At 38.1% G+C, this 21,512-nt stretch overlaps 1 protein-coding gene across 3 annotated transcripts in view; it reads left to right on the forward strand.

Moving 5' to 3' along the window:
• The window catches only part of LOC106051401 (uncharacterized), a 241,024-nt gene that overhangs the window by 101,484 nt on the left and 118,028 nt on the right, over positions 1-21,512 (forward strand). Inside the window, exons 1-2 of one of the 3 annotated variants that reach the window (XM_056023278.1) lie at positions 17,746-18,171; positions 18,972-19,015. The exons of 1 other annotated variant lie outside the window; for it this stretch is intronic. The gene's annotated coding sequence lies outside the window, so the exon portion shown is untranslated. Of the gene's footprint in view, positions 1-17,745; positions 18,172-18,971; positions 19,016-21,512 lie in introns of those variants that run through there. One more of the 3 variants, XM_056023275.1, reaches the window with a different exon arrangement.

Raw genomic sequence — 21,512 nt, forward strand, 5'->3', positions numbered from 1 at the left:
AAAGTCTGAGGATTAAGGAGGAGTGCAGTATGTCACGTTGTAAAACGTTAGAGTCTGGGGAGTAAGGAGGACTGCAGTATGTCACGTTGTAAAACGTTAGAGTCTGAGGAGTAAGGAGGACTGCAGTATGTTACGTTGTAAAACGTTAAAGTCTGAGGATTAAGGTGAAGTGCAGTATGTCACGTTGTAAAACATTAGAGTCTGAGGATTAAGGTGAAGTGCAGTATGTCACGTTGTAAAACATTAGAGTCTGAGGATTAAGGTGAAGTGCAGTATGTCACGTTGTAAAACATTAAAATCTGAGGATTAAGAAGGAGTGCAGTATGTCACGTAAAACATTTCCTGCAGTCTGAGTTCAATATTTTTTAATGCGATGATTGACTTTCCCACAAAAAGACTATAGCGCTCAGACAGCCCACTTCAAGACTGTAGCGCCCAATCGGCCCACTTCAAGACTGTAGAGCCCAATCTTCCCACAGCAAGACTGTAGCGCCCAGTCTGCCCACAGCAAGACTGTAGAGCCCAATCTGCCCACAGCAAGACTGTAGCGCCCAATCTGCCCACTTCAAGACTGTAGAGCCCAATCTGCCCACAGCAAGACTGTAGCGCCCAGTCTGCCCACAGCAAGACTGTAGCGCCCAATCTGCCCACAGCAAGACTGTAGCGCCCAGTCTGCCCACAGCAAGACTGTAGCGCCCAATCGGCCCACTTCAAGACTGTAGAGCCCAATCTGCCCACAGCAAGACTGTAGCGCCCAATCTGCCCACTTCAAGACTGTAGCGCCCAATCTGCCCACAACAAGACTGTAGCGCCCAATCTGCCCACAGCAAGACTGTAGCGCCCAATCTGCCCACTTCAAGACTGTAGCGCCCAATCTGCCCACAACAAGACTGTAGCGCCCAATCTGCCCACAGCAAGACTGTAGCGCCCAATCTGACCACTTCAAGACTGTAGCGCCCAATCTGCCCACTTCAAGACTGTAGCGCCCAATCTGCCCACAGCAAGACTGTAGCGCCCAATCTGCCCACTTCAAGACTGTAGCGCCCAATCTGCCCACAACAAGACTGTAGCGCCCAATCTGCCCACAGCAAGACTGTAGCGCCCAATCTGCCCACAACAAGACTGTAGCGCCCAATCTGCCCACAGCAAGACTGTAGCGCCCAATCTGCCCACTTCAAGACTGTAGCGCCCAATCTGCCCACAGCAAGACTGTAGCGCCCAATCTGCCCACAACAAGACTGTAGCGCCCAATCTGCCCACAGCAAGACTGTAGCGCCCAATCTGACCACTTCAAGACTGTAGAGCCCATACAATTTCACTATTTCACTCAATATAAGCTTTGCTTTTAACAAAAGTATCATGGATATTTTACTTGTTGATTAATTCAGATGAAAAAACAATCACATAATCAGGTCATTGTCGTAGACTGTGAGTCACATTTGAGAGAAGGAATTCTAACAATTAATGATTGCATGATCTTTGATGCGGGAGTATGCTGACTTAGTCTAAGCTTCATTGCAACATTCCTCTTTCACTCCATACTGTTTCTCTCTTATTACCTCCCGTCACTCTCTCACTCTTTTTCACTCCTTCTCTTCTTCTCTCTCTTTCTCCTTCTCTCACTCTTTCTCCTTCTCTCCTTCTCTCACTTTCTTCTTCTCTCCTTCTCTCACTCTTTCTCTTTCTCTTTCTCTCCTTTTCTCACTCTTTCTCCTTTCTCTTTCTCTCTCTCTCTTTCTCCTTCTCTCTCTCTCTTTCAGATTCTCTCTCTCTTTCTCCTTCTCTCTCTTTCTCTCTCTCTCTTTCAGATTCTCTCTCTCTTTCTCCTTCTCTCTCTTTCTCTCTCTCTCTCTCTTTCAGATTCTCTCACTCTTTCTCCTGTTTTTCACTGTCAGTGTTTTCTTTTCACAGCTATGGAACCCTAACCCAAACCCTAACCCAAACCTTATTCAATTTGTCTCCCTTGGTTTCCTTTTTTTTTTATCCTGTGCCCCTTCTCTCAACTCAGCAATTCTCTCTCTCTCTCTCTCTCTCTCTTTCTCTCATTCCGACCCAATGACGCGGCCCTACATGTCAATACGGGGCTATCGGGAAAGATCAATAGTTGACCTGCGTCCCCCATCCCCTGGTGGCTCAGGACTCCACTGGCTATCGGAAGGGCTGAACGACAACAACATTGAGGGTTTGGGGTGGGGGAACCAGAAAGTTCGGGGCAGGGAGAATGCGTTAAAATGTTGATAACATTCCAATTGCAACTTTCGTCTTTTTCTGTTTTTGTCTCTTCTTATATTCTACTTTTGTTTTTATACCTTTACACCAGAGGTTCTTAAGACTATAAAACTTGAGGACCACTTATAGCTCTTGCCTGCTCGTTTTTTGTTTTTTTTCATCCCTAAAACTCCTTCCAATAACTCACTAAACAAGATTGTGAATGTCTGCCTCTTATTTAGAAGTCTACTGAAGATAGACCAGGAACTTATTCAATGATTGTTAACAGATCACAGATTGAGAACATCGGACTGTCTTGTAATCCTCATTTTCACACCCTCTTTTTCTGTCTGCCTGTCCGTCCGTCTCTCTGTCTAGATGCCTTTAGCTAGCCACATTTTTTTTTTGTTCCTTGTCGCCATTTCGATTTATATTTTTACGTTTTATATTTTTACGACCTGCTTTGAATTAAAAGGGGCAAAAATTAATTACAATTTTAATGTCTTTCTGTCTGTCTGTCTATCTTTCTGTCTTTATCTATCTATCTATCTATCTATCTATCTATCTATCTATCTATCTATCTATCTATCTATCTATCTATCTATCTATTTATCTATCTGTCTGTCTGTCTGCCTGCCTGTCTGTCTGTCTGTCTGTCTGTCTGTCTGTCTATCTATCTATCTATCTATCTATCTATTTATCTATCTATCTATCTATCTATTTATCTATCTATCTATTTATCTATCTATCTCTATATCTATCTATCTATCTATCTATCTATCTATCTATCTATCTATCTATCTATCTATCCTGTCAGTCTGTCTATCAGTCTGTCTATTTGTCTATCTCTCTCTCTCTAACTCCCTCTCTCATTCAAACAAATAAATTGAATGTAAAATATCTATTTATATGTGCCAGAGAAAACACTATGACCAATGCTAAGACATTCTCTCTCCAAGTCTGACAAGAAAGTAGAAACAAATGGCGTCATGGTTTGGACGACGAAGTCTAGCGTCAGTAAATAGTAGCCATTGTTGGCTGGACCAGAGGAGAAAGTGTATCTATAGAACATAGTCTCCACAGTTGACCAAAGACTTCTCGGACACTATCATAATATAATTAGACTAGTCGCCCGCGGTGGCCCGTGTTTTCATAAGGAAAAGAACTCTTTTTGAGGGAATGTGTGTACAAGTGATCGTGTGTGTGTGTATGTCTGCTTGGATGTAATCGTGTGTTTGTGTCTGTGTGTGTCTGCCTGTTAGTTTAGCTGAAATAGTTACAGGCCTTCGAAATCTGTCCAAACAGCCAACTCCCTGCAATGTATATATTTTGTCAATCAAAATTCCATCCAGAGTCTTTTTGGCACTGTGTGGTCAGTGGTCAAGCCTTAGTCCACGAATAAAAGCTTTAAGAAATGCTTTTTGTGTGCATCTTTATCAAAAGAAGAAAGTTGCTTCATACAGCCGAGATCAAGCGTTGTTAATCTGATGGTAAGTCCACACATACAAATCGAAACAAAGGACATTGGTGAGGTTCTGTTTAGGTGAAACGAAGGACATTGCTGAGGTTCTGTTTAGTTGATATTCACCAAACAAATTTTATAGCTATTTTGTGTGTTTGTAACAGTCAAGAGAGACATCACACAAAAAATGCTCTTGTTTTGGTTGATGACTTGTACAGACAGAAAGGAATAGATCAAAAGTTCACATGACAATGTGGTTTTGTTTTCTCCAGAGATCACCTCACTCCGGCACACCACTGATACTTCTGAGCTTACAAAAAATAGGCTACTGGATGTTTCGCTTTCAACTTGAAGACTGCTTAGCCGCCTTAGAAAGATAGTCAAACTACAATATAATTAGCAGTGGACAACATTTTGGCAACACATTACAAAGTATCGAATCGAAAAAAAAAAAGTGGACAGACTTTCAAAATGTCCATAGAGCGAAGAACTTTTCTTTCTGGTGTCACGATCAGTCTGTGTGTGTGTGTATGTGTACAATTTATTTACAACTTCATACACTCACACATAGGAGGCGCGGTGCCTGAGCGGTAAAGCGCTTGGCTTCACTTCCTAACCGGTATATATAGATAGGTAGATAGATAGACAGACAGACAGAAAAGTGGACGGACGGTCTGACAGACAAAAAGATAAGGCTTAGTCATTTCCCTATTTTAAAAAGAGTTAAAATTGTCGCAAAACTTATTTGTACATTTAAAAAAAAAAGAATTTAAGGCTACATAGACTCACTACAGACTCAGAAAACTCTGTGTTTTTTCATTCCTACAACAATAATTGCTATTACATTTCTTTAGGACACTATATGATACCACAAATCAAATTGATGGGCGGTAACTCTAGTACTAAATTGATCGCCCTTATCGGACCTATATATTGGCATTATTTTGGTGTCCACTTTTGATCTGACTCGCTGCCCTTGTAACAGAGGCTATAAATAGCATTGCACTTGTACCAGAGAGTTAGGTGATTGATTATCTCAGACTCTAGAAGTGTACGTAGGACCGCAGGGAACTCATTCTACCGGCTAAAGAGTGGGCCGCCAGGGCAAGAAGTGAACTATTTTGATCACGTAATTAACGATATGGGTTTAAAACCTAATTTTAGTACAAGTTAACAAATGGGTGTCTGGGATTGAACTTTGTACATACAAAGAGAAAAAAAGCAGCAGCTGTATCAAGATAAAATTCAGACCTTCTTTTCTTTAATAATTAAAGAGTTTTAAAAAGTCTTCAATATATGCTTCTCATTTTTACAAAGCTTTTATCAACTCTTGTCTTGGTGGATTATTTTACACTTTTTTTTTGTCTCCCACTTCCCATTCTCGGATTAAGTTGATATTTGGCACAGTTCTTCTTTGTCAAAAAAACGATACCCGAATCAGGAAAAAAAAAGTCAATTAATCAAATAATGAAAATTGTGTTGTTTTTTTTAAAGAAAGGGAGATAAAACTTACAATATTGAATGCTGGTCTCCACTCTATACACGGGATCCCAGGGTTACCACGTTGATCCATTCCTACGTAAATCCTAAACCGATTTTCAGTGTAAGTCGGAACAGTAGGTATGTACAGTAAGTAAATACCGTCCTAACGCTTATCCTAACACCTATCCTAACACTTATCCTAGCAACTATCCTAACACCTACCCAAGCGTCTATCCTAACACCTATCCTAACAACTATCCTAACACCTATTCTAACACCTATTCTAACACCTATCCTAACACAGAATCTTGCGTAATTATCCAAAAATACGTGAAAGAAATAAACAACATATGATGTGATGAAACAGTAATAAAAAAAAAGAGAGAAAGAACAGAATAATGGGGAGGAGGAAGCTGCAGGGGGTACTGGAGATGCTTGGACAGGGAAATCTGGAGAGGCAGAACCTGCAGAGGATGCTGGGGATACTTGGACAGGGAAATCTGGAGAGGCAGAGCCTGCAGAGGATGCTGGGGATACTTGGACAGGGAAATCTGGAGAGGCAGAACCTGCAGAGGATTTTGGGGATACTTGGACAGGGAAATCTGGAGAGGCAGAACCTGCAGCGGATGCTGGACATACTCAGGTGAGTTGGTCTGAAGTGTCAGCTGAGGTAGAGGGGGCTGGATCTCTTGCAGGCCTCTCTACTTCATGCAATTCTGCTGCAGCCTGGAAGGAGTTTGCGTTTGCTACGTAAAACCACTTAGTCGATGCAAGGCTTTATGAAGTATGCGCGAGTTGTGTCGTAATCACGAAACAAGGCAGTGTGGGCTCCTTGCGCTGAGGAAGAGAAAACTTTTGGACTGCCCCAGTCGTGCTGAACTCGGCATGTCTGGGAAGCCGCCAGCTTTTATACCAATTGGTGCCATAGGTGTGTTGCGCATAGAATGGGGTCTCCGAACAGGCATTTTGAAAAAGGGAATTTGAGCCTCATGGGCCCTCGCTCAACGGAAGTTAACAAGATGATGTTCGTGCATAACCGTTGCTATTTGTACATTTTGTTACAATCTTAATCATACATGTATATCTCGTACAAATAAACACGAAACGGGTGGCTGTCGTTATAATGATCGCGTTCTTTATAACTTTTAGAAGAGACTGAATCTACAAAAACATTATGCATCCATTTAAAGTTTTTGTAAAACAGAGACGTGTCTAAGCCTTATTGAAAGAAATTTCAGATTTTCAATTGCATAATAGTCTTTTAATACTCAGCCTTTGTTATTTGAATGAAATGATATTGTAATAATTAGCAATGCCCTACTACCACAAGTTATGGTCCTTGGAATTAAAAAAAAATTAGGTCAGATTACCTCCTTCTTTTAATTTTGTTTTTCCTTTTGTTTTTCAAAGTTTATTTAGATTCCATTACCACAAACATTAAAAGCTGTTAGAAGCAACGGCGCCCTGGTGTGAGGTCTGAAAGGTTCGCTCATTAAGTCCGTAATGCATTTGTTAATTTACCTCGCCTATTGACCAGACGTGGGGAAACGCAGAAATGAATTTTGTTTTGTGTTTTTTTTCCCCCTTCCTTTTTTAGCAGTGCTAAATTAAAGGAGCTTTTAAATAAGGTGGCTTCTGTAAAGAGAACGGCCTTTTGAGCCGGGGCCAGCTGTGAGGCGAGGTTAAGGGAGGCGTTCGGGTGGGGGTGGGGGCGCCAACGTAGAACAATGGCAGACCGAAGGGCTGGAACTGTGATGAATAGTTAACGTTCCGTAAACACACTAAGTCGTTGTAGCGCCCAGAGGGAGCGGTCTCAAGTGTGAAGATGTGAGTACGTCGATGTAGTTGTGTGTGTGTGTGTGTGTGTGTGTTTGTATGGAAGGGGCAAAGTTTGTTGACGATATTGATTGGGGGCCATTAGACTGGCCTGTGTTGACCTCACGTGTAGACCAGTGGTCAGTAGTTGGACTTGTTGGTTTTATATATTAGCGTACTAAAAGCTTTGATACGCTCCCCTTGCATGGGAGGCCCGGGGTCTTTAATAACACCGCGGCGTCTACATCTAGACAGACACGTATGAGTAATGACCTCTGTGTTTGATACATCCATAGTTTATGAGTAGACTTCAATATATCTGGATCCTTTATGTTCTGACCTTCAACCTTTCCAAACGCTCTGGCTTACACAGTAGTTATGGCTTAATGTTACAATATGTACAAAGAAGACGGGCTCGATTGTATAAACACGTGACCTTTTGATTTCCAATGTATATATTTAATTTGTGTGGTTCAGATTGATGCGGGTTCATCTTGTCGGTTCATTTGGCTTGTTCCTATTGTTGGCTCATCTTATAGATTCATGTAGTTGTTTTTATGTTGTTGGTTCATATTACTGGTTCATCTTGTTGAATCACCATGTCATATTGTTTTTCATTTTGCTGGTTTACTTTTCTGGTTCATGGTGTTTCTACATGGTTCATATTTACAATATTGGTTCATGTTGCTGATTCATATTGACAATATTGGTTCATGTTGCTGGTTCATATTTACATTATTGGTTCATGTTGCTGGTTTACTTTTCTGGTTCATGGTGTTGCTACATGGTTCATATTTACAATATTGGTTCATGTTGCTGATTCATATTGACAATATTGGTTGCTGGTTCATATTTACATTATTGGTTCATGTTGCTGGTTTACTTTTCTGGTTCACTGTTGTTGTAATAATTATTCATTGCCTAATGGATTTGAGGCTTATCAGACTATGACTCCATGATTTTAAACTGATCAGACAATGGCTACATGATTTTAGACTGATCAGACAATGGCTACATGATTTTAGACTGATCAGATAATGGCTACATGATTTTAGACTGATCAGACAATGGCTACATGATTTTAGACTGATCAGACAATGGCTACATGATTTTAGACTGATCAGACAATGGCTACATGATTTTAGACTGATCAGATAATGGCTACATGATTTTAAACTGATCAGACAATGGCTACATGATTTTAGACTGATCAGACAATGGCTACATGATTTTAAACTGATCAGACAATGGCTACATGATTTTAGACTGATCAGACAATGGCTACATGATTTTAGACTGATCAGATAATGGCTACATGATTTTAGACTGATCAGACAATGGCTACATGATTTTAAACTGATCAGACAATGGCTACATGATTTTAGACTGATCAGACAATGGCTACATGATTTTAAACTGATCAGACAATGGCTACATGATTTTAGACTGATCAGACAATGGCTACATGATTTTAGACTGATCAGATAATGGCTACATGATTTTAGACTGATCAGACAATGGCTACATGATTTTAAACTGATCAGACAATGGCTACATGATTTTAGACTGATCAGACAATGGCTACATGATTTTAGACTGATCAGATAATGGCTACATGATTTAAGACTGATCAGCCAATGGCTACATGATTTTAGACTGATCAGACAATGGCTACATGATTTTAGACTGATCAGACAACGGCTACATGATGTAGGTAAAATGAAAGCCTCTTTGATCTACATATGTCTACAACCCTTTTAACCTAACTTCCAGGTCATCTTCATCATTACAATATCCGTGGGTCGGGGGGGGGGGAAGCTGTTTCATTCCCCCCCCCCCTGTCATATATGATATGTATCGATGGTAATTTTATTGGAGTCCTCTCCCTACCGTTTACCCTTCCCTGCTCTTTAGACCTACTACCTTGTATCCTAGGTTAACCTCTTTACCTCTATTTGAATACGTGCTTCTATATTGATTGATTGAGAGAGAGAGAGAGAGAGGGAGAGAGTGTGAGAGAGAGAGAGATGTAAGAAGGAAAAAAAAACAGAAATATGTTGTTTCATTGTTGAGCTTGCGTTTCTAATTTCCGCTTTTTGAAAAAGACCCGCTCCCTATTCCATCTAGATCTCCCTCCTACGCTCTCATGCCACCCAGGTCTCCCCTCCACCCAGTCCGGTGCCAGCATGGTGGCCTGCGTCTAAGGATATATCCCTGCGACTGAACCTCAGTGAATCATTTAAGTAAGCTAGGGTCAAGGTTCAAAGTTGCGAAAAAAAAAAACGAGGTTGATTGGAAATGGAAGCTAAAATGCTATGTAACAGATCCGATCAGAGCAATAAACTAATCCTATAGGGGAGGTAAATCCAATTATCTGGAAATATTAACTCAGCTAAATCCACAGACATATACATTACCCATGGTCAATTAGTAATAAAAAAATTTTGTCTGATTATTTTACAAAATGTTACTCTCAATATGTTGTTTATACACAATCATTCTCCTCACGACTAGTCATAGAAAATTTCACTGTGTGAAATAAAATTCATAAACGTAAAACCAAATTTAGAAAACAGTTGAAGTAATATTTCATGACACAACAACCATAATCATTCACGGATATGACAACAGAAAAGTATATCTAGCTGAATCAATGAATACCAACATTATACCTGTGGATTCAGTTTCCGAAAAGACAGGTCAACTAGCCCTTAGTAGGAGGTTCTCAAGAAACATTTCGTAACGACAGCGCAAAGCAAACGGATGATGTCTCACTAATGTTTCTCCAGTGGACCTCTTGGCTATGTAATTCAAAACAGTTACCGAATAAAATAATTTCGTCAAAATGGGGATTTCATGAAAGCCCTTCATTTACTTTTAGTATATAGTCTTCGAATCATGCACACAGACCCACACGTACATGCACACAGACCCACACGTACATGCACACAGACCCACACATACATGCACACAGACCCAGACATACATGCACACAGACCCACACATACATGCACACAGACCCACACATACATGCACACAGACCCACACATACTTGCACACAGACCCACACATACATGCACACAGACCCAGACATACATGCACACAGACCCACACATACATGCACACAGACCCACACATACATGCACACAGACCCACACATACTTGCACACAGACCCACACATACATGCACACAGACCCACACATACATGCACACAGACCCACACATACATGCACACAGACCCACACATACATGCACACAGACCCACACATACATGCACACAGACCCACACATACATGCACACAGACCCACACATACATGCACACAGACCCACACATACATGCACACAGACCCACACATACATACACACAGACCCACACATACATGTACACAGACCCACACATACATGTACACAGACCCACACATACATGTACATTACTACGCACACAAAGTTAATATTCAAAACTCTTCCAAGTACAAAACAACAATGCCAAGCATGAGAAAGAAAAAAAATTGAAAATATAAAAAAAAAAAAAGTACCACCTCCCGTTTTTTTCCCGCTCAAAAAAAAAAAAAAAATCCATTGAAATAGCTTTAAAGATAATGTGAAGTCTCTGTGAAGTGGGTCCTGTGTTTGACGAGCGTGGACCAGGTTCTTAAGTCCTTCGTTACTTTTGGTGACCCAAGAAGTGCTGTCTCTTCGAAAGTCTTGAGTTAAGAAAAGTGATAGCCCCAGGGTCCGTTTCCTTAAATGTCTTTATCGGACGTCCGCCACAGAACGCGATCTTTCCTCCCGGCTGGACAATTATTGTTACGCCAGGGCTTTAAATTAGTTTGAAGGTGTGTGTGTGCGTGCGCGAGTGCGTGCGTGTGTGTATGTGTACGTGTGCTTGGCAGATTTGTGCCTGTACCTTTACAATTTACTTATTCGCTTTTAGGTGAGTTATGGTAAAAAAATGTGTGTCATTGACCTGGAGTAGATTAAATAAGGTAATCATTGTTAACGTTTAGAAGTAACTTTCTCTTGGGTAGGTTTGGGCCAGGATGTCACAATCATCTCTTGGGGAGGTTTAGGCCAGGATGTCACAATCATCTCTTGGGGAGGTTTGGGCCAGGATGTCACAATCATCTCTTGGGGAGATTTGGGCCAAGATGTCACAATCATCTCTTGGGGAGGTTTGGGCCAGGATGTCACAATCATCTCTTGGGGAGGTTTGGGCCAGGATGTCACAATCATCTCTTGGGGAGGTTTGGGCCAGGATGTCACAATCATCTCTTGGGGAGGTTTGGGCCAGGATGTCACAATCATCAATGGACCTCATTCACCAATCGTAAACAAACAACATTTAGCCACGTGATAAAACAATGGAAAAAAAAAACATCACGTGACAGCCTTTATGGATTAAATATTTTGTAAAGAAGATATAGAGAATCACGTGGATAAATGCTGTTTGTTTACGATTGGTGAATGAGGTCCATTCTGAAGAAACATCTTAAACGTAACACAAATCTAACAATCCAGACTCTGTGGAGACTTGAGAACATGATCGAACTTCATGGAACAGAACTGGCACGAAAATTGTTCACGTTAGCAAAGCAGCCTTAGCAGAAGGAAAAGAGACATGCCAGAAAGTCACGTCAATCTACACAGGCGCCATCATGACTTGTCTCGAAGTATTTCTTTGCTATCATATACAGTGTATTCTTTAGTATGTTAGACACGAATGAGTATTCATTCTCTAGCGCTGCCAGGGTCGAGTTTCGTTAAAGAGAAACCAAATTTATTGTGGTCCCTTTATCAGTTTCCGCTGAGAAATTTTCTGGTGATGTGGCAGGTCTGCAGCAGTACCGCCCTCTGACAGGCAACGAGAATCTTCCTAAGGATGTAAAGGGCCTTATTATTATTATTATATTAGAAACGAACGAGTATTCATTCTCTGGCACTGCCAAGGTCGAGTTTCGTTTCAGGCTTCTGTACTCCAAATTTGTCATTTTAGTTAAGATCTGATATGAAAGCAATCTGTCTGTTTGAAAGGGTTCTGGCAAGTTTGTTACATCTGTTTATTCCGGGGGCCCATATATCCCAAAGTACTCAGATTAGAGGCGGGGCTGAAGGCCGAGAACCCGGGGTAAGCCATTCATTTTCCTTCCTTGCACCACATCGGCCATGCGGGTGCGCACCATAATGTGTCAATGGTTTTGGTACTAACTTCAATCCCCGCCAGTTCAATGAACTCGGTTCCATATGACAACAAAACAGAGATTCTCATTAGGATCTCTATTGGCATTAATCTGCTCCTCTAAGAATGTTTCCAACAAGTCGCCACGCTGAGGCCGAGAGAGATGCCTCGTGGAGACAGAAATGATCAGCGTGGAAATCGATGAATGAACTATATATAGTGTGTATATTATCTAAAAACTTTGGCGGGAATGTGCAGACGATCATTTTTCTCTTCTCTTTGTTTCTGCTAATTAGCATTACAAATTTTTCTTTGAAAATGGCTCGTAAAAAAACAATGTTTCATACAACAAGGCAAGAGAACTAGAAAGGGGAGATAACAGAAAAAAAAGGCAATAGTTAAACATTATATTCAACATACATAAAAATAAATAACAAAGTGAAATAATTAATAAAATATTTTTTTTAAAACACTAGAAAACAAATAATTGTTTTTATTTAAATCGAGAAAGTGTTTCCGCCTGCAGGTTTTATTAGCTTTTCAGAGAATAGAACATTCGAGAACGTTTACATCAAAAGAAGAAAGAGAAAAAGAAGAGGGGGGGGGGGGGTTAATGCTTAATGAATAACTAATTGGAAGAATAATGTTCTATTGACGGAATGGCAGCTGAGTGGAAACTTTAAAAAATGTGAAAGTGACAGAAAAGAGAAAGAATGAGAGAGACTGAGGGATGTAAGAGGAGTGAGACAGATAAAAGAGAGATTCAGGGATAATAGAACAAAGAGAGAGAGAGAGAGAGAAAGAGAGAAAAGAGGGGTGTTACTGATGAAAGTGTGTGTGTGTGTAAGAGAAAGTGAAGAGGTGTTGAACTTCACCGACATTCAAATGTGAGAGAAAGAAACATGAAAGTGTATTAGAGAAAGTGATGCAATATATAACATGTGGAGTGACAGAGTGACTGACAAGTGGAGTGACAGACTGACTGACAAGTGGAGTGACAGACTGACTGGCAAGTGCAGTGACAGACTGACTGACAAGTGGAGTGACAGACTGACTGACAAGTGGAGTGACAGACTGACTGACAAGTGCAGTGACAGACTGACTGACAAGTGCAGTGACAGACTGACTGACGCCAATAGAAAGCAATGTTGAGAATTAGTTCAAAACTTCTATGAATATACTCCATGAATAGTTTCTGGAAAGAAGCACACTGAGACCATGATCTGATCCAAAGACTCACATTTTCATTGTTTTTTTTTAATCAAATAAATCATTCTTAATTAACCAAAGAAACATTCGATGAAAGATGGCGTCGGGTATATTCTAATTCAAGATAATATTATAATTTGAATTTCATACTTAATGAATTTTCAATTCAAAAATACTTCGTGTCTTTGATATTTATTAATTCTGTATTATTTCAATTAAAACACACCTACATAAGCTGCTATGTTAATTCCTACCTTTTAACTTATTCTAAAAACTCCCCCCTGGACTCTCCTCTATTACGCACACGTGTAGTGTCTTAGCTTGTGGTCACGTGTCTGCGAAGGGCGCCAACATTTCCCAGGAGCCTCCAGTAGCTTATAGTCCTCTTGAAAGTTGCCACTTCTCGTCTGCTGTTTCTGATTGTTTTTCTTTGGTGAGTAAATAAGTCCCAGCAGACGATTGAAAGGGCAAACAACTCGTACCTTCAATGCTAAACTCATTCTTACGTGTGCTGCTAGGAGGGTGATAGATGTTAACATGTACAAGACTTATCTCCTATAATATCCTATAGATTAGAAAATAGTTGAAAACATGGGCGTAACCAGGGTTTCCCCCCCCCCCCCCGCCATACATATCACTGAATGTCGTTTCATGGAAGTACGACCTCTGGCTAGCACCAGGAAGCTGCTTACATCACTATCACGGAATGAGAGTATTATGTTTCTTTTAGAAACCACAAGTAGATCTGGCTTTTAATTCAAAACACCATTTAATAGAAAAAACAAACTTTTTATTTTTTAAGGATTCAAAAAAAAAAAAAATAATAAATCTAGAAATATTGAAAACATGCTGTTCTTGTTACACTATGTTTAATGTTTTTATATGTTAAGTTTTATGTTTTGATTTCCGCGTCTGTTTATGTTTCTTTATTTTTATTGTCTCAGTTTATTTGACGTTTTGTTTACTGTAAACAAAAGTGTACAATGTCTGACAGTTGCTATAAACAGTTTTTGTTTTTTTTGTTGTTTCCAAGATTTGTTTTGTTAGGGAAAACTTTTTTCAACGATGTTAAGAAGATGGCAAAAAAAAAATTTATTTATCTTGCTCTGCGTGTGGAAAGAAAACATAAAGATACTTAGAAAATGATAATAACAAAAACACAACTTATCCAGTTGAAGATAGGCAAAAAAAAATAATGATTTATAATAATGGAGAGAAAAACAAAATGGCCACGAGAGATAGAAAGATGAAGACACAAGCTAATGAGGGCACTGAGAAGAATAATCAAGTTGGGAAACGACCAACATTCATTGAGGGAGTTGACGAGGGTAAATCAAAGACAGAGACAATACTAGAAAGGTGAAGGACAAGGAAGGAGAGAAAAGTGTAGAGCACAAGAATCGTGGGAGAAGTAGTGATAGCCTGAAAGAGAGCGAAGGAGAATTGGAGATGAAAGAAAGAAAAAGAGATAGAAAGAAAAATAAAAGAGAGATAAAGAAAAAAAAAACAAGATAAAAAAAGATAATGAGAGATAAAGAAAGATAAACAGAATGAGAGATAGGGAGAGAGAAAAAATATGTAAAAGAATGAAAAATAAAGGAAGATAATTACAAAGAGAGATAATAGAAAAGTATTTATAAAAAGAAATAGACATAGAGGAAGAGATATAATGACAGAGAAAGAAAAAGAAGAAGAAGGAAATAGAGTAAGATTAGAGATAGACCATTGGGATGATAGAGAGTAATAAATTATACAAATTTAAGGAAAGCATAATTAAAACAAAATTTTGACACAAATTTTCGATTTATTGAACACTTTATCATGTACTTCATTTCTCGCACATTTTTTTTATATTTAGATGCTTCGAAAGGGAAATAACCACTAGTAGTAATGCGTGGTCCGTCTGTCCGATCGTACCGATATTGAAAATACGATAACATGATAATTTAGATATTTCAAAGTTCGAAGCAACGGTTACTTTTTTTTGTTTTTTGTTTTCTGAAAGCGAAATATTTAATTTTGTAAATAACTATGCAAGCAGTCTTTTTTAAATAAAAGCACTTGATTCTTATTACTATTCACTATTAATAGTAAAGAACAATGGAGACAATATTATTTCACATAATTGTGCATAACTTATGCAAGCGGTTTTAGATATTTAGTCAAAGAGTGTGTTTTTTTTTTTAAATGTATTACTAAATTAAGTTCTTTATGTCATACTAGCTATTAACTTTTTTTTTTAAAGAAAAGAAACAATTATTTAGTATGCATATAAGTTGAATATATTTAAAACAACAATAATTTATTAGAGTAACTGCCGATTACGCATACTTTACTCCATTATGGATGTACACATACAAGCTGCATTTGTAACCTTGTTTTTTTTCCCCTGCCTAGAAAACTTTGTCTATTTCAAACATCACATTGCGTTATTTGCCCTTTGGCTTTTGTTTCAACTGGGAATGGCGGAAGATTCTGGAAAGCAAATTATGAAGAAATAAAGAGGCAATAAGCCGCAATAAAATCCAATCATAAAGAGGCTTACGCGCGGCACTGCGCGCTGTTACCAACTAGTCTACGACTGAGCAAATTGTTCACTGATGCTTTCCGTATGTCCTTATCGTTCTCATACAAACATAGCTATTATCTTGTTATTAGCTAGGTTTTTTTTTTTAAATATAAGTATTTTGGCGTTTCGCTTGGGTTTGCGTAGCTTGGGGCACCATTGAGCTCTCCCGGCCTGCTGTCTTGGTCGTAATAGTTTAATGATGAACGAATTATGCAGACGACTTTTTTTTTTTTTTATAAATTATTACTTTCTGAATGGGATCCGCCTCATGCTGGTTCTCCAACATAAATCTTAAAGAAGTGGCTTATTATTTGCTGTTATTGAGAATTAGAACTGCAGTAACTGTCGTAAAATAGAACTGCTCGCGCTGCAAAAACCATTAGTAGTAAACGACTAAACTCTATATTGGTTAGACGAACTGAATAGCTCAATGAGCTCCATAAACGATATATCAGCGCCCCACCACTTTACATTGCGCCCCACCACTTTACTTTGCGCCCCACCACTTTACTTTGCGCCCCACCACTTTACATTGCGACACTACCTTGTCTATTTCGTATTGTACCGTATCATCTCAGTTGTTAGGAAATTAGCAAAATACATCTTCAGTGCCGACTTTTATAAGAGAGAGGTCTGGAGCGTGGGGCGTTGATATTGGTTGATGGCGATTCTTATAAATTACAGACGTACCTTATAAATTACAGACGTACCTTTGGATAATAAGATCCACGTTGTCAACCTTGTCCTGCGTGTACATTAGAGATGTAACTCTGCTAGGTCTTTGGTTGTCCTGGTTTATCCTGGCTAACTATTTCAATGGCATTAGGGAAGACAGACAGATTTGTACTAAATGGTCCTAGCATATGGAATAAGAAATGTGCCTTTATTTGTTGGACTTTATTTCAAGAGTAGATTATTAAGTTATGTTTTTGTATTTGTAAGCTGTAGTTCAATGTGTTCCATGTAAAACTGTTAATTAACTCTTTAGTATTCTGTGTTGGGGGTCTCTTTCAGGTTTTTTTTTTTTTTAGTTTAATGGGTCTAATATACACAAATGTGAATATACCTTATCATTTGTTATAAACCTCTAGATAGACCTTATCATTTGTTATAGATCTCTAGATAGACCTTATCATTTGTTATAGACCTCTAGATAGACCTTATCATTTGTTACAGACCTCTAGATAGACCTTATCATTTGTTATAAACCTCTAGATAGACCTTATCATTTGTTATAGATCTCTAGATAGACCTTATCATTTCTTATAGACCTCTAGATAGACCTTATCATTTGTTACAGACCTCTAGATAGAGCTTATCATTTGTTATAGATCTCTAGATTAGAACTTATCATTTGTTACAGATCTCTAGATAGACCTTATCATTTGTTATAGACCTCTAGATAGACCTTATCATTTGTTATAGAACTCAAAGCTCTAGTTTGCGTCTGTTTCAGTTTCTTTATGTTGTTTTGGTTGTTGTTTTTTTTACGAGGAATATAAACAAATGTCAAGGTCACACTTGCTGCTTCGCCTCTCCGTGATATAAATACAAGACATATAGTGTCCTGGCTGCCTTATCTCCTGTTAGCTTTATTTTAAGTCTTTTATGTTCTTACTTTCAGTAAATTAGTAATTAGGTTAAGGTCATGTCTTGTGACCTTGGACTTCATCTTTTTTTTTTCGCTCATGTGCTCTCTATTTCTCTCTCTCTCTGTCTGTCTGTCTCTCTCTCTGTCTCTCTCCCTCTGTCTCTCTCTCCCACCCTTTACTATTCTTTCCTTTTTAAACGTTTCAACGTGATAGAGTCTGAGGAAGTCTAAGAACCCAATACTCCCTCTGGTGGTGCACAGGTTTTGTATCGTTTTTGAGCCGTCGTCTGCCGGAGTTTCAAAAGGATAAAAAAAAATTTAAAAAAATGAAAGCTCCGCCCCCCTCTTCTCTCTATTCTTTATTTTCACCTCCTTCCTCGTCATTTCTTTCCTCCACCTCTCTTTCACCTCCCCCTGCCCCTCCCCCTACTCCCACTGTTTGGGCCAAGCTCCACTAGACCTGAACGAAAGCCAAATCCTTAAGGACAAAGATCATTAAAGTCGTAAAGACCTAAGATTCACTTTGTAGGTAGATCTGTTCTACATGACATACAGAAGGCTTGGATTATACATTTGGATATTGTTTGAACAATTGTATATCCCTAGTGTTGAGGTGGACTCTCTACTGTTTATTCTTTTAAGCGCTATTTCTACATAGTAGGTTTTTTTTTTTGGCTGTGAATTTCTGTGTCGGTTATTTTGAAAGTATTGAAGAGAAGTGATACGTGTAGTGTACATTTTACATGCTCTCTTTTCTCTTTTTCTTTCAGCCTATATCTTCCTCTTTCTCTCTATCTCTATTATTTCTTTCTATTTCACTATTTCTCTCTGATCTCATTCTTTCTATCTGTAGTTCTCTTTCACTATCTCAGTTTTTTATTCTCTTTTTTTCCTCTTTTTAATCCATTCTCTCTTTCTTTCTTTCTCCCTCTCTCTCTCGCTTTCAGATTCTTTTGTTCTTTCTCTTTTCTCTCTTTTTCATTCTCTCTTTTTATTCTATTTCATACCCCCAATCCATTTTCTCTTTTTCATTCTCTTTCTTTCTCTCTCTGTCTCTATCTGACTTTCTCTCTGGCTGTCTGTCTGTCTCTCTCTCTCATTGTTTATCTTTGTTTCTCTTTTAAACCCTCACGCTCTCTTTTTCTCAAACTTTCTCTTATTCTCTAAATTTCTCTTCTCTCCCTCTCAATATAGACAATTCTTATTATTGTAAAAATAAAAAAAGTGTTGCCACTTCCGTATCTATGTAAACATTAAAAACGCGGTTGTCTCTCCTTGTAGCGATACTGAACCACAGCCGCTGAATTGTATTGTGCATCCAGGTTGATATTTCCTAAAGGCTTGTCATTTCTTTATATATGTCTGTGTCTATACTATGTTGTGTTAGATAATTGTATGCCGTAACGTAGGCCAGTCTATCCCACCTTTAATAGAGTCTGCCTTTCCGTATTTCACAGCTTCGCCTGATACTTAATGGACTCGAATGGATTACTCTCTCCTGGTGAGTCATTTTGTTTCTTGATTTCTTTGTGTACAGGTCGACTAGTAGACACACACCTGTCAATGCCTGTCGATAGATGCAGTGGCGTTGACATAGGAGGGTCAACATATGTCATGTGTGGTCAGGAAAGGAATAGTTTTAATTCAAAATAATTTATTTTTTTATTAACACACTTGTAAGTAACTTCTCTCGTCTGCCTGTTCGGTCTCGTTTGTATTTTTTAAAGTATAAAAGAATGTTTGGCAGCAACAGGATTCAAATCCAATCCAATTAAAAACGGGTGAATGAAATCAAAACGCTAGTACGTGCTTCCGTTACGCCATTACGGTCAATTGTGACAACAAACACAGCAATCTAATTGTATGATTGACAAACAAAATACAAATAAATAGTACAAGCTACAGAATTCCAAAGTCTGCTAAGACTAATCAGAAACAATGTGTGACGGGTGCGGTGGCTGTGTGGTCAAACGCTTGGCTTCCAAACTGAAGGGTCTCGGATTCAAATCTTGGTAAAAACTAGGATTTTGAAATTTAGGTTAGGACTCCCTATTCAAATGGGTAATTAGTAACCTGACATTAGTTGAGTGGTCAGAGAAACAGGTGACCTATACATCGTGGCTATGTCTGTAAGTATTGCATTCAAACTGTTCTGTACTTTATTGTGTGCAACCAAAAGTGTTTTTAAAATACTCTTCTTGACTGTTTCTTTGCTATTATCACATAGTTTAATATTCCCCTCCAAGCAATGCAACGGGTTCTTGTTTTTTGTGGAAACATTTTGTTACATATGTTAATTTCTAATCACACTGGCCTGACCAAAGTTTGCCATCGAATGGGAAGCAATCACATTTAATTATATTATGAAAGATATCTTAATGAATCCATATAGAAAGCTACCTCAACAAATCTTTAGTTTTAGTTTTACAAATTTGAAAAATATTTGTTGTTTTCGTGTTAAATTTAAATATAAAAGAAAAGAAAAAAAAAAGAATACAAAGTTAAAAAAAAAATTATAGCTCATAAACCAGAAAAATGTTTAATATTTGATGAACATAAATTGTTTGTATTAACACAATTTTAATTCATCAACAATATCGAAACTCGTAATGAAAATAAACATTACTTAAAGACACAGTCCATATTAACTAAGAAAGTACATTGAATATAAACATAATAAAGTATAAGTGTCAATAAGTTAGTGCATAGGATGAACTAGTGTTAGTAGTGGGTACAGCGTTCTCTTGTATCAACTTGCATTCCTGAACTAATTATAACCAGAAGCAATCTTTGAACTTTTGAAAATTGAAGTAACTTGTATTTTTTAAAATCCTTCCTATTTGTATATACCTTTGTTTACCTTCACATGTCTGATCAGACTCCTTTGGTTTCAAAAAATACAGTCTTCACATGTCTGATCAGATTCTTTTGGTTTCAAAAAATACAGTCTTCACATGTCTGGTCAGACTCTTTTGGTTTAAAAAAATACAGTCTTCACATGTCTGATCAGATTCTTTTGGTTTAAAAAAATACAGTCTTCAAATGTCTGGTCAGATTCTTTTGGTTTCAAAAAATGCAGTCTTCACATGTCTAGTCAGACTCTTTTGGTTTCAAAAAATACAGTCTTCACATGTCTGATCAGATTCTTTTGGTTTAAAAAAATACAGTCTTCAAATGTCTGGTCAGATTCTTTTGGTTTCAAAAAATACAGTCTTCAAATGTCTGGTCAGATTCTTTTGGTTTCAAAAAATACAGTCTTCAAATGTCTGGTCAGATTCTTTTGGTTTCAAAAAATACAGTCTTCAAATGTCTGGTCAGATTCTTTTGGTTTCAAAAAATACAGTATTCAAATGTCTGGTCAGATTCTTTTGGTTTCAAAAAATACAGTCTTCACATGTCTGGTCAGACTCTTTTGGTTTAAAAAAATACAGTCTTCACATGTCTGATCAGATTCTTTTGGTTTCAAAAAATACAGTCTTCAAATGTCTGGTCAGATTCTTTTGGTTTCAAAAAATGCAGTCTTCACATGTCTAGTCAGACTCTTTTGGTTTCAAAAAATACAGTCTTCACATGTCTGATCAGATTCTTTTGGTTTCAAAAAATACAGTCTTCAAATGTCTGGTCAGATTCTTTTGGTTTCAAAAAATACAGTCTTCAAATGTCTGGTCAGATTCTTTTGGTTTCAAAAAATACAGTCTTCAAATGTCTGGTGAGATTCTTTTGGTTTCAAAAAATACAGTCTTCAAATGTCTGGTCAGATTCTTTTGGTTTCAAAAAATACAGTCTTCAAATGTCTGGTCAGATTCTTTTGGTTTAAAAAAATACAGTCTTCAAATGTCTGGTCAGATTCTTTTGGTTTCAAAAAATACAGTCTTCACATGTCTGATCAGATTCTTTTGGTTTCAAAAAATACAGTCTTCACATGTCTGATCAGATTCTTTTGGTTTCAAAAAATACAGTCTTCAAATGTCTGGTCAGATTCTTTTGGTTTCAAAAAA

Source organism: Biomphalaria glabrata, chromosome 3, assembly GCF_947242115.1.
Source record: "Biomphalaria glabrata chromosome 3, xgBioGlab47.1, whole genome shotgun sequence".
NCBI lineage: Eukaryota > Metazoa > Mollusca > Gastropoda > Planorbidae > Biomphalaria > Biomphalaria glabrata.